Source organism: Notolepis coatsorum (assembly GCF_963971535.1).
Source record: "Notolepis coatsorum genome assembly, chromosome: 4".
In the NCBI taxonomy this organism is placed as follows: domain Eukaryota; kingdom Metazoa; phylum Chordata; class Actinopteri; order Aulopiformes; family Paralepididae; genus Notolepis; species Notolepis coatsorum.
This window is the reverse complement of record NC_140168.1, coordinates 195789313-195802598: the sequence shown is the minus strand read 5'-3', so window position 1 is coordinate 195802598 and position 13286 is coordinate 195789313. Positions and strand designations below refer to the sequence as shown.

Sequence of the window (13286 nt, the reverse complement as noted above, 5' to 3'; positions counted from 1 at the left end):
ATCTTCGTTTGTTTTGCAGCAAGTGGTTTATGCAGCCATCTCTAGTGTCACAAATGTCTCCACTCAAGAAACGATAATTGGCGCGGCTGGGTAGCGCAGTGGAGAATGCACTCGCCTACCACCGCAGAGACTCTGGGATCGAATCCAGCTGTCAGTGGTACCTCCGGCTTGGTCAGTCGTCCCTACTAACACAATTGGCAGTGTTAGCGGGTGGGAAGCCGGTGGGGTCTGTGTGTGTCCTGGTCGTTGTAAACTGCGGTTCCTACTGGTCGGTCGGGGCACCTGTTCAGCAGGGAGGGGATCTGTGGGAAATAGCGTGAACCTCTGCACGCGTTACGTTCCCCCAGTGAGACTCCTCGCTGTCGGGTGAAAAGAAGCGGCTGGCTGACTCCACATGTATCGGAGGAGGCATGTGGTAGTTCTACACCCTCCCTAGCCCGACAGTGGGGCAATGCGCGCAACGACCAGAAAGGAAATTGGCATAATGACTAAATTGGGATGGGAGAAAAATACAGAAAAGGTGAGAAAAAAAAATAGATAAAAAAAATAAAGAAACGCTAACTGCTTCGACTGCCAACGGATGTCGCCCGTCGCTTTTTCGAGAGCCGCTCGAAGCGACCGAACCGCCTTCATCACAGATGGGTGCGTCAGCCAATCGAAGCGGCCGAACTTCCCCCTCACAGATGGGTGCGTCAGCCAATCGAAGCGGCCGAACTCCCCCCTCACAGATGGGTGCGTCAGCCAATCGAAGCGGCTGAACCGCCCCCTCACAGATGGGTGCGTCAGCCAATCGAAGCGGCTGAACCGCCCCTTCACACAGATGGGTGCCTCAGCCAATCACTCGCATTGGAGATCGGCGTGTTTACTGCCAGATGGAAAGTGAATGCGGCAGCACTGAAAAGTATCCCCTGAATACAGAACGAGGTAACCGCGGGTTACGGGGAGCGATACGGAACGGCTCGCTGCTCGTCTTGTCTCCGTCTTGTCTGACTAGGTCCCGTGTACCATTAGAGAATCTGTCTCTAGGCAACCCAAGTCGTGTTGTAATTGGACAACTCTGTGCTACAATGTGTCTTGAAAAATGTCATTTGAATCACAGCAAATAACATAAAACGTTCATTGTTGTCTCCCCCCCATCTCTCTCCCTCTCCATCTTCATCTCTCTCTCTCTCTTTCTCTCTCTCTCTCTCTCTCTCTCTCTCTCTCTCTCTCTCTCTCTCTCTCTCTCTCTCTCTCTCTCTCTCTCTCTCTCTCTCTCTCTCTCTCAGCTGAACGTGATCTTCCTGGGCATCGCTCTCTACAAGATGTTCCATCACACAGCCATCTTAAAGCCAGACTCTGGTTGCCTGGACAACATCAAGTAAGAACGGTCACATGAGAATCTTCCACAAATAGTTTTCGCTTTTTTCTCTTCTCTTTCTTTTCTCATCACAAGTAGAAATAACTCTTTCAACGCGATGGCAGGAGTTGCTCTGAAGGGTGTTTTAAATCGAACATGATGTTCACTCTGAAACGCGTACGCCTCCAAACCTGAATGTTATTGCCATAAAATACAACGTGTTTTTTTTTTACCTTTCTGTGAACGTCTACAATAAAATGGCGGCGCTATGGACATTATACAAAAGTAACCGTACTCACAGTAGATTTCATTCACGGTCTTTGCTGCCCTGTAACGGGCGCCTGGTGGTACTAAATTCGGGGTCAGGGGTTAAGGCATCTGTCATTATTCTCTGAAGAGCTGGTCTGCAGAGTGAGCGGCCAGGAGACAATCAGGCAGAATGAACCTGCTGTTATCTCAGCCTCAACACACACCGGCTCATGAATATTCATACCACGTGCACATGCACGTGTGTGTCTGCTGTGTGTGTGTGTGTGTGTGTGTGTGTGTGTGTGTGTGTGTGTGTGTGTGTGTGTGTGTGTGTGTGTGTGTGTGTGTGTGTGTGTCTGGTGCACGTGTGTGTGTCTGGTGCATGTGTGTGTGTCTGCAGTCTGTGTGTGTGCCTGTGGGCCGCGTGCATGTGTGTCTGCAGTGTGTGTATGTGGTACATGTGTGTGTGTTTGTGGTGTGTATGTGTGTGTCTGTGGTGTGTGTGTCTGTGGTGTGTGTGTCTACAGTGTGTGTGTCTACAGTGTGTGTGTGTGTGTGTGTGTGTGTGTGTGTGTGTGTGTGTGTGTGTGTGTGTGTGTGTGTGTGTGTGTGTGTGTGTGTGTGTGTGTCTGTGTGTGTCTGTGTGTGTGTGTCTACAGTGTGTGTGTGTGTGTGTGTGTGTGTGTGTGTGTGTGTGTGTGTGTGTGTGTGTGTGTGTGTGTCTGTGTGTGTGTGTCTTGTGTGTGTCTACAGTGTGTGTGTCTGTGTGCCCACTTGCCTTTCAGACAATATGAAATATGAATGACATTATAAAACCAGATGCTTATTGGCTTTTCTGTTTATGACGGTCAGTGATGCAAATGTCTCTTGATATGTATTTACCTTGGTAATAAAAATTAAGCATTGTTTATCCCGTTGCAATTAACATTGAGTTCCAAGATAAAACATAACAAAAGGATGCAAAGAGGTGGTTTCTATGATGACATTATTAGGGCCATTGTAGGTAAAAGTGATTATAATGATGGAGCCAGGGGGGAGGGGGAGGGGGGTAATGTGAGAATATCCTTAGAAGAAAGAGATAAATATAGGCAATACAAGTACTTCTAAATATAAAAATATGAGACAAATAAACAGTGTAAACAGTATAATTAACTCTGAATATAAAAATAGGAGAAAAGTAAACAATGTAAACAAAGGTGCAGATGAGGGTCTGTATGCCCTCTCGATTATATTATACGTTACAATAAATATAGGCAATAAATAATAAATACATATATGAATATATCTAAAAGTAAACGGCATATAAATATGAAATCACATGTCATTCAATATTCTAGAGTCAATATTAAATGCATTTATGAGTCCTCCAAAGCCACATTTAATATACTGTAATATCACAGCGTTTATGAGCAGCAAGCAAGCTCTATGGGTCACAGTATTGGGTGGTTGGTTCACTCAAAGTTAAATTGTACATAATTTATCTTTTTACATGCAAATACATGATCTTACAGACTGCCAGTGCGGTGTCATTCTAGTCGGAGCAAGAGGTGAGCTATTTTACTTTCAAATGCCGTGGATTAAATGTACTACATTACATTTACATTTACAGTCATTTAGCATGTACGACAGGTCATCAGGAAGGGTGCAACTCTATCAGCTGAGTAACAATATTCATCAAAGTGTTGCGTGTTACAGTGTAGTAAGGACAAGTGCATGACAGTAAGGTTAGTTAGGGTTAGATTTTTATTTTATTTTTTCATTTTCAATTCATGACATTTATGACATACACAACATACAGACATAATAATCTAATCTAATCGAATCATCTAAACTAATCTAATCATGACATTTAAGACATGCATGACATACAGATATATATCTCTGCGCACCAGACTGTGCTATTAAACCAGGAAGTGCAGCACTATGTTGAGCCTGTCAGCAGTAGCCTCCACTACTGTATAGTGTATACTGTATACTATGCCACTTAAGTTCAGCAACATGCTCAGTTGTTTCACAGTTCTGTTTCATTAGGGGATCCGCTTGGCATCACTCATGCACTCATTCGCGTACGTGCACGCGCACTGAATAAATTCCACAAATGTACCTTTAATACCAGTATTAGTCTGACCACACCCCTCATCAGCTTACCTTCATAAGCAGGTGTGTGGTCACCTGCTCTCCTCCTTCTCGCTTTCACCACAAGGAAGTGCCTCGGTAGTACCCCACTTGACGCGTTGATTAGTTGAAAAGAGTTGTGACAAGTCTACATTGTGCTTAATTTTTTCTTCTCTCATATCTGTTGTAAAGAAAAAGTTTGGGTCATAATGTATTCTTCGGAGAGTAGACCCGCTAGACCTACTCTTCACCAGCGGTTCTCCATTCCCGCCTCCGTCGTGCGTTCTGGTGCTGGGCTGTTGCCACTTTCGTGGTTGCCGACCCAGCCCAGGAGACAGCCGATGGATAGTTTGCCTCTCCGAAGAGCCGAGGAGTCGGTGCCGTCGCTCCGGCGGTGGCCTGATCTCGACTCTGGTTCCTCTGGTTCCAGGGAATCGTCCGTTGGTGAACGGGGGGTTGTCTTGGAGCCGGAGGATTTGCGACGCAAACTTTTCGCGTCTGCCCGTTCACGTCGCAAGATGGTAGCATGCAGGCGCGAACGGCCTGGTTTTGGGGAACTGCTGGAGACCAGCGAGGATGCGTCCGGCTCTGGATTTCCGATGGTAACTGAGGACTTCATGGAAGAGGCGGACGGATTCTTGTATGATGGTCCCGTGGAGGAGAGTATCCCTTCTATCCAGGAAACACCGGAGGGGAGAGAAATGGCTCCGTGGGACTCCCTGTTCGAAGATGTCGAGGAACCACCTTGGCCTCATCAGCAGGATGCCCTACTATCGGCCACATCAGACTGTGGCTCCTTGACCAGTTGCAGCCTGCTGCATGTGAGGGATGCGGGTTCGGTGGAGGAAGGTCCGCAGGGGGAACTGCGGGCTTTGTTTCCCGAGCTCATGGCGGTAGCCGCCGCCGCAAACGGCGTGCCGCTGCCGCTGCCATTGCCTGCTCCTGTCCCTGATGATCTCATAGGTCATCTCTGGCAGCGTCGCCCAGTGAGAGGGGCTGATGTTGTCTACCCATTTTTCCCCTCAATAGGGACCTATGTTTGTCAGGGTCAGGCGGTTTCCAACATCATGGGACTAACCCCCACCTACGTACCAGTTACGCGGGTGTCGGGGTTAGTCAAAGGTATGAGGGAGGGCGTGCCTCGGCTTGATAGTCCGATGGCCGCTCTCCTCTGTCCGGATATGGTGTGGGAACCCTTATGCAAGCCGGTCCTCCAGGGTAGATCGGCTAGGCGATTGGCATATTGGGGTGACCAGTCATTCATCGCTGGTACACAATTGCTGGCTGCGGCGTCTAACATCGCCCACCTGGCTAGATTTGTATCGGGGATTATGACGGGCGGCACGGATCTGGCCGAGGTAAAATGCGATCAGATCACCCAGGCGGCAGGAGCTGTCCTGCACCTTACCCAGGTGCTGGCCATAGCCATGGGGAAAGTGTGCGCCCTGGCCACCCTGGGCCAGCGTCATCTTTGGCTGGAGCAGGCCTGTGTGCCGGAACGGAAGAGAGCCCCTCTTCTGACGGCCGCCCTCTCCGACGCTGGTCTGTTCGGGAAGGCCCTGCGGTTGATGACCTCAACATGCAGAGAGATGGCAGAGGAGAGATCCATCCTCCAACCCCATTTTCCGCATCCCGTCCTTGCCGGTGGAGTCAGAAGGCTTCCACGACGTCGAGCTATCTCCGTCGTCCCTACCACTGCCTCCGCCGCCGCTGCTGGCCCCTCCAAGAAGGCCAGGAGAAGAGACGGCGCTTCTGCTACCGCCGGCCCATCCACGACCGGAGGAGACGGTAGGGAACGTCGAGACCAGCAGACAGTAACCTACCGTCCCTCCGGGGCTCCTCTGGGTGGCAAGACTTGAGCTGTGCGAGGTGGCAGACGCCGCTGAGAGTGACTTTTCCCCTCTGTGTCTCCTCTCCTTTACACCCTCCCCGGCCCCTCTATGATTTTGTGCCTTAAAAAACGTGTGATAATAAAAAGTTCCCCGACATAAGGGGGACTATGTTTTTTGGCCAAACAAACTGTGTGTTTCTTCAACAAATCATATGGTGGGGTTGTGTAAATATGAATCTGCACTTTTACGTTGTGAGATGAGTCGTGTTGTGTTACGAGATTAAGCAAGGTCTGCAACGTACACTCAGTCATAGGGGGTTCTATTAGCCTGACGCTCCACATGCAGGTAGAAACTGGTGTTATTCCGTTGCTTAAAACTAAGTATATGTGTCTCACAATGCTGTTGTGTTAGTTGCAGTAATACTCGTACACGCACGTTCCACGGCCTAGCCGTTACTCTCGGTCAGCGTTTTTGCTATGTACGACATAGTCAACGGGTGTAGGATTCACACACATACGACTTGTTTTTGTTGTAAATCCTGTTCATATTTTGTGGGTAGCGGGCATTGTATTAGCTTACGCTATACATTAGCATTCTACCGGAGGTTTTCAAAATGGCTACGGTTGTTTTTTATGTGTAGGGAACGAAGGGTTTTTTGTGAGGGGGTGTCGAATAAACCCCTCCTTCTCACTTGATTGGTTTAGGAGATTTTATCTCTTCTGCTGAGCCAGTCAGGGCCGAGCCGTTAGGACGTCTTGGCAGGGGGGGGGGGGGGGGGGGAGGGTTATCCTGCCAACTCCTATTACAAACAGGAGCCGGCAGGGTTTCCCCCCGTCGTAGCGGTGTTGCTATGGCGACGCCTTCCATGAGTTACGGTGTCTTAAGGTGTCGAGTTAGAGCGTAGGGCTCACGCTGCTGTGCTCGATTTATGTGTAACTTGAGTCAGTTGGTCACGTGACTCACAGTTGGCATGTCTTTCTCATGACTACAACTCGTGTGGGAAGGTTTCTGGGAGGGTCTAGTCTTTACTCTCTGATTAAAGAGAGTGACTGGATGCAAAATCATGTGAAAACGGGTTTTTTACTCCCAGCTGTGCAGTTGGGTTCATATGGGTGATGCTTCTTCTTTATTATTATAAAGAGTTGGATGTGTCTATATGAATTGGAAATGGGGGCCCCTGATGGAAACAAGACTAACGTCTTTCTCAGGTCTGCCTCCCCTTACCGATTGTGTGTATTGAGCCGTACTGTGTTGTACCCTTTCTGCAATCTGTTGGTTAAAGTTTTCATTCATTCATTCATGGAGTTGGTTGCATCCCGCCCTCTTGTCGTTCCCCTGGGCGTCTTGGGGATTCAATAAGATGGTCTAAATAGCCTATTATTGATGTGGATATGCCCAACGCACACATAGTGCTAGCTCAGGATGTTCTGTTGGACATTAGGTAACTGACTGGCGCGCCTTGATTGCTTGGGGTTAAAACAGCGTTTTTATAAAGCAATTGGGATGGGGGTTTTTCCTCTTCTGACGCCCTGTGTGGTTGTCGACGGGTTCTCGTTCATATCAGGGGATGATGACGGAATGGATCTGAACATATGTGGAAGGGTCTCACGCCCTGGGGGTGGGCCGCCGGGCGCGGTTCGCACCGAAACGTCTGAGTGGCGCCTTCTTTTTATGTTTAAGATCAACACGCATATCTGCCCCTTCTCCTGGAGTTGGCATGTCGGCGTGGTTAGGGCACGGGACTGGTTCTGGTCGCGCTGGTCCGGATCAGTTAAACCCGTTGTCCGCCGGGGATGCAGATCTGCTGTTTTGGTACCCTGAGGGACTTGGGCTTTTTTCAGGGGGAAAAATGCTAGGTCGGCCCGGGTGTCACAGGGTTGAGCGCTATGGAACCCTTGTTGGGTACATTGTATTCTACACTGTCGTAATGGCTTACGGCCGTGCCAACCTGTACGCGCCCGATCTCGTCGGATCTCGGCCACCACGCAGGTTGGTCTTGGTTGGTACTTGGTTGGGTGACCTCCTGGGAATACCAAGTACGGGGTGCTGGGGCTGGTTTTCCATTCTTACGCTCTTCTCTTACGCATGGCGAAGAGGGGCCTGTTGGGGTGGTCTTGACCTCCTCTGGGGACCCTGTGCTCCCCGTATCACCGGGCCCGGTCCGAAGTAATGTTTTCGTTGACCCGTAGGCCCGGGATAACCCTGTTGGAAACTGGAACATGGGCTGCGGCAGTGCCGCAGGTGTGTTTTGTTTTTTTTTCCTGTGGGGTTATGGGACCAACCACCGCATAGGGTAACGCCTGGGTGGTTGGTTCTCTGGTGTGTTGCTGCAGTGTCAACTCCCGGGTTAACCGGTTTGAGGGTGCCCCTGCACGTTCATGACGTCTGCCAATCATGTCAGCCTTCTCTGCCTCGACCCCTCTGGGTGGGTTTTTTTAAATGGAGGCTTGGTCATGCAACAACGCCAGCATACGCCCCTTCCGCCGGGGCGGCTGTGTTCAGCTGTCCTTTCTGGCGCCTGTCTCGTCCGCAGTCTCCAGGCTAGGGTTAACAGCCTGTTGCCTGGTTTTCCCCGGTGCGCTGCCTGCTTCCGTTGGTTAACCTTTTTTGTGTGCTTACGGCCATGCTGACTGCCTGTTGCAGGGTCAGTGTGCCAGGCGGTGTACTGTTGGGGGGGACAGGGCCCGCTCGGCTGAGGGGCCTTTGTCCGAATACGCTGGCGATGTGGGGGGCGGGGTCAATAAGTGCCCACCTGGTGGGGTCTTGATGCTGGCATCATGGACTTCTCCGGGCCCCCGTTCCAGGGGGTCCAGTCCCTTTGGTGGGTCTGGGTCTTCCTTCGCGCTCCGCTGCTACGGCCTTGCCATGGGGTTGGGTTTGCCCTTGACCCCGTGATTCTTGGGGCAGTAACGAGGTTGTTCCCTCCGTTCGTTCCCGGGTGGCATGCGGGTTGTGCGTGTGTGTAGTCGTGGGGTCAAGCCACGGTCTGCTCACCCTGTGCGTTGAGTTGCTTGAGTGCCTCTTCGCACGGTCGGGTCCGTCGCCCTCCCGGGAAACCTCTAATAGGGGGGGTGCCCTCCATTAGGGGGGGTCGGGGGGGCTCGGCCCTCCCTGTTCTGTTGGTTGTGGGGGGCCTTCAGCGGGGTGTATTTGTCGGCCAGTGGCTCCGCTTGGCCTCCCTATGTGCATGAGTGATGCCAAGCGGATCCCCTAATGAAACAGAACGATAGGTTATGACTATAACCAAGTTCTGTTAATTAGGGGTGACGCTTGGCATCCGATGCCGCTGCAGCCCTTGACCTCACCTTGTGGTAAAAACTTGGGTAGGAGGAGAGCAGGTGACCACACACCTGCTTATGAAGGTAAGCTGATGAGGGGTGTGGTCAGACGAATACTGGTATTAAAGGTACATTTGTGGAATTTATTCAGTGCGCGTGCACGTACGCGAGGGAGTGGATGAGTGATGCCAAGCGTCACCCCTAATTAACAGAACTTGGTTATAGTCATAACCTATCGTTAAGACCTCAGTTAAGGCCTCAGTTAAGACATCAGTTAAGACCTCAGTTAAGACCTCAGTTAAGACCTCAGTTAAGACCTCATTTAAGACCTCAGTTAAGACCTCAGTTAAGACCTCATTTAAGACCTCAGTTAAGACCTCAGTTAAGACATCAGTTAAGACCACAGTTAAGACCTCAGTTAAGACATCAGTTAAGACCTCAGTTAAGACATCAGTTAAGACCTCATTTAAGACCTCAGTTAAGCCCTCAGTTAAGACCTCATTTAAGACCTCAGTTAAGACCTCAGTTAAGACCTCATTTAAGACCTCAGTTAAGACCTCAGTTAAGACATCAGTTAAGACCACAGTTAAGACCTCAGTTAAGACCTCAGTTAAGACCACAGTTAAGCCCACAGTTAAGACCTCAGTTAAGACCTCAGTTAAGACATCAGTTAAGACCATAGTTAAGACCTCAGTTAAGACCTCATTTAAGACCTCAGTTAAGACCTCAGTTAAGACATCAGTTAAGACCACAGTTAAGACCTCAGTTAAGACCTCATTTAAGACCTCAGTTAAGACCTCAGTTAAGACATCAGTTAAGACCTCAGTTAAGACCTCATTTAAGACCTCAGTTAAGACCTCAGTTAAGACCTAATTTAAGACCTCAGTTAAGACCTCAGTTAAGACCTAATTTAAGACCTCAGTTAAGACCTCAGTTAAGACATCAGTTAAGACTTCAGTTAATACCTCAGTTAAGACATCAGTTAAGACCATAGTTAAGACCTCAATTAAGACCTCAGTTAAGACCTCAGTTAAGACATCAGTTAATACCTCAGTTAAGACCTAAGTTAAGACATCAGTTAAGACCTCAGTTAAGACATCAGTTAAGACCATAGTTAAGACCTCAGTTAATACCTCAGTTAAGACCTCAGTTAAGACATCAGTTAAGACATCAGTTAAGACCATAGTTAAGACCTCAGTTAAGACCTCAATTAAGACATCAGTTAAGACCATAGTTAAGACCTCAGTTAAGACATCAGTTAAGACATCAGTTAAGACCACAGTTAAGACCTCAGTTAAGACATCAGTTAAGACCACAGTTAAGACCTCAGTTAAGACATCAGTTAAGACCACAGTTAAGACCTCAGTTAAGACATCAGTTAAGACCATAGTTAAGACATCAGTTAAGACCTCAGTTAAGACATCAGTTAAGACCATAGTTAAGACCTCAGTTAAGACCTCAGTTAAGACCTCAGTTAAGACATCAGTTAAGACATCAGTTAAGACCTCAGTTAATACCTCAGTTAAGACATCAGTTAAGACCATAGTTAAGACCTCAATTAAGACCTCAGTTAAGACCTCAGTTAAGACCTCAGTTAAGACATCAGTTAAGACCATAGTTAAGACCTCAGTTAAGACCTCAATTAAGACATCAGTTAAGACCATAGTTAAGACCTCAGTTAAGACCTCAGTTAAGACCTCAGTTAAGACATCAGTTAAGACCACAGTTAAGACATCAGTTAAGACATCAGTTAAGACCACAGTTAAGACCTCAGTTAAGACATCAGTTAAGACCATAGTTAAGACCTCAGTTAAGACCTCAGTTAAGACATCAGTTAAGACCATAGTTAAGACCTCAGTTAAGACCTCAGTTAAGACCTCAGTTAAGACATCAATTAAGACATCAGTTAAGACCTCAGTTAATACCTCAGTTAAGACATCAGTTAAGACCATAGTTAAGACCTCAATTATACATCAGTTAAGACATCAGTTAAGACCATAGTTAAGACCTCAGTTAAGACCTCAATTAAGACATCAGTTAAGACCATAGTTAAGACCTCAGTTAAGACCTCAGTTAAGACCTCAGTTAAGACATCAGTTAAGACCTCAATTAAGACCTCAGTTAAGACATCAGTTAATACCACAGTTAAGACCTCAGTTAAGACATCAGTTAAGACCACAGTTAAGACATTAGTTAAGACCTCAGTTAAGACCTCAGTCAGTTAAGACCTCAGTTAAGACATCAGTTAAGACCACAGTTAAGACATCAGTTAAGGCGAGACACTGCAGGTGAATAGTCAAATATACTTTTTTTGTTGATTTTGAGATTTTGTTATATTTTGCTTCCTAAACATGTCTTCTATGAAACTAGTGACAATAAAACGTCAATAACACACATTTAGTTGTTTATTTTACATCATTTTGCCTTATTGCATCCATAAATTTGCACATATTTAATGGGGAAGTGCCTCATTTGCATATATAAACATACATTTCAGAAAACTTGCAATATATTTTTTCTTAGTTTATATGTACATAACAAATTGGGAAAATTTAAAAATATCTGTTTAAAAAAAAAAGTATGGCATTTTACAATACAGAACTTTGAAGGCGTTTTCCCAAAAATGAGTTTTAAGAGTTTTCCCTCATACTCTGAGCCAGAAATCTCCACTTCAGTAGCACTCACATACACCAAACCTTCCAGTTCTATTCATATCTATGTTCTGAAGGTATTTACAGAAGGGTTTGTTGATATCGCATTCATACCCTGATTTATATCACATTTTATTCCTAAAAACATGGCGAAATATGGAATTTTACCATAAAAATGGACTGAATGGAGTATTTTCTGATTTATGGAGTGCTAAAAAGAGATATCCAAAATCCCCTCTGTAATAACCTTTGGCTCTAATATGTCAACAAAATGAAACTATAATTTTGAAAATGGCTTTATCCAATGTTCAGATTTCTGTCCTGGAATTATATGCAAATTAGTGCATATTTAAGTAGATCATGCCTCATTTGCATATATAAACATACAATTTCAGAAAACTTGTAATACAAAAAAGTCTTGTCTTAATATAAGTAATCAACTGGGGAAGTTTCATTGTGATATCTATTAGTAAATTTTTTTACCCTATTCACCTGCAGTGTCTCCCCTTAAGACCTCAGTTAAGACCTCAGTTAAGACCACAGTTAAGACCTCAGTTAAGACCTCAGTTAAGACCACAGTTAAGACCTCAGTTAATACATCAGTTAAGACCTCAGTTAAGACCTCAGTTAAGACCTCAGTTAAGACCTCAGTTAAGACCTCAGTTAAGACATCAGTTAATACCACAGTTAAGACCTCAGTTAAGACATCAGTTAAGACCACAGTTAAGACATTAGTTAAGACCTCAGTTAAGACCTCAGTCAGTTAAGACCTCAGTTAAGACATCAGTTAAGACCACAGTTAAGACATCAGTTAAGGCGAGACACTGCAGGTGAATAGTCAAATATACTTTTTTTGTTGATTTTGAGATTTTGTTATATTTTGCTTCCTAAACATGTCTTCTATGAAACTAGTGACAATAAAACGTCAATAACACACATTTAGTTGTTTATTTTACATCATTTTGCCTTATTGCATCCATAAATTTGCACATATTTAATGGGGAAGTGCCTCATTTGCATATATAAACATACATTTCAGAAAACTTGCAATATATTTTTTCTTAGTTTATATGTACATAACAAATTGGGAAAATTTAAAAATATCTGTTTAAAAAAAAAAGTATGGCATTTTACAATACAGAACTTTGAAGGCGTTTTCCCAAAAATGAGTTTTAAGAGTTTTCCCTCATACTCTGAGCCAGAAATCTCCACTTCAGTAGCACTCACATACACCAAACCTTCCAGTTCTATTCATATCTATGTTCTGAAGGTATTTACAGAAGGGTTTGTTGATATCGCATTCATACCCTGATTTATATCACATTTTATTCCTAAAAACATGGCGAAATATGGAATTTTACCATAAAAATGGACTGAATGGAGTATTTTCTGATTTATGGAGTGATAAAAAGAGATATCCAAAATCCCCTCTGTAATAACCTTTGGCTCTAATATGTCAACAAAATGAAACTATAATTTTGAAAATGGCTTTATCCAATGTTCAGATTTCTGTCCTGGAATTATATGCAAATTAGTGCATATTTAAGTAGATCATGCCTCATTTGCATATATAAACATACAATTTCAGAAAACTTGTAATACAAAAAAGTCTTGTCTTAATATAAGTAATCAACTGGGGAAGTTTCATTGTGATATCTATTAGTAATTTTTTTTACCCTATTCACCTGCAGTGTCTCCCCTTAAGACCTCAGTTAAGACCTCAGTTAAGACCACAGTTAAGACCTCAGTTAAGACCTCAGTTAAGACCACAGTTAAGACCTCAGTTAATACATCAGTTAAGACCTCAGTTAAGACCTCAGTT

The 13286-nt window shown here is 45.5% G+C and overlaps 1 pseudogene across 1 annotated transcript in view; it reads left to right on the top strand.

Annotated features, from left to right (window-relative positions):
• The first annotated feature begins 580 nt into the window (after positions 1 to 580).
• LOC311226788 (adhesion G protein-coupled receptor L3-like) overlaps positions 581 to 13286 on the top strand; it is a 77349-nt pseudogene continuing 64643 nt past the window's right edge. Inside the window, exons 1-2 of the transcript in view lie at positions 581 to 781; positions 1269 to 1360. The product of the transcript in view is annotated as an adhesion G protein-coupled receptor L3-like (transcript). The remainder of the gene's footprint in view (positions 782 to 1268; positions 1361 to 13286) is intronic.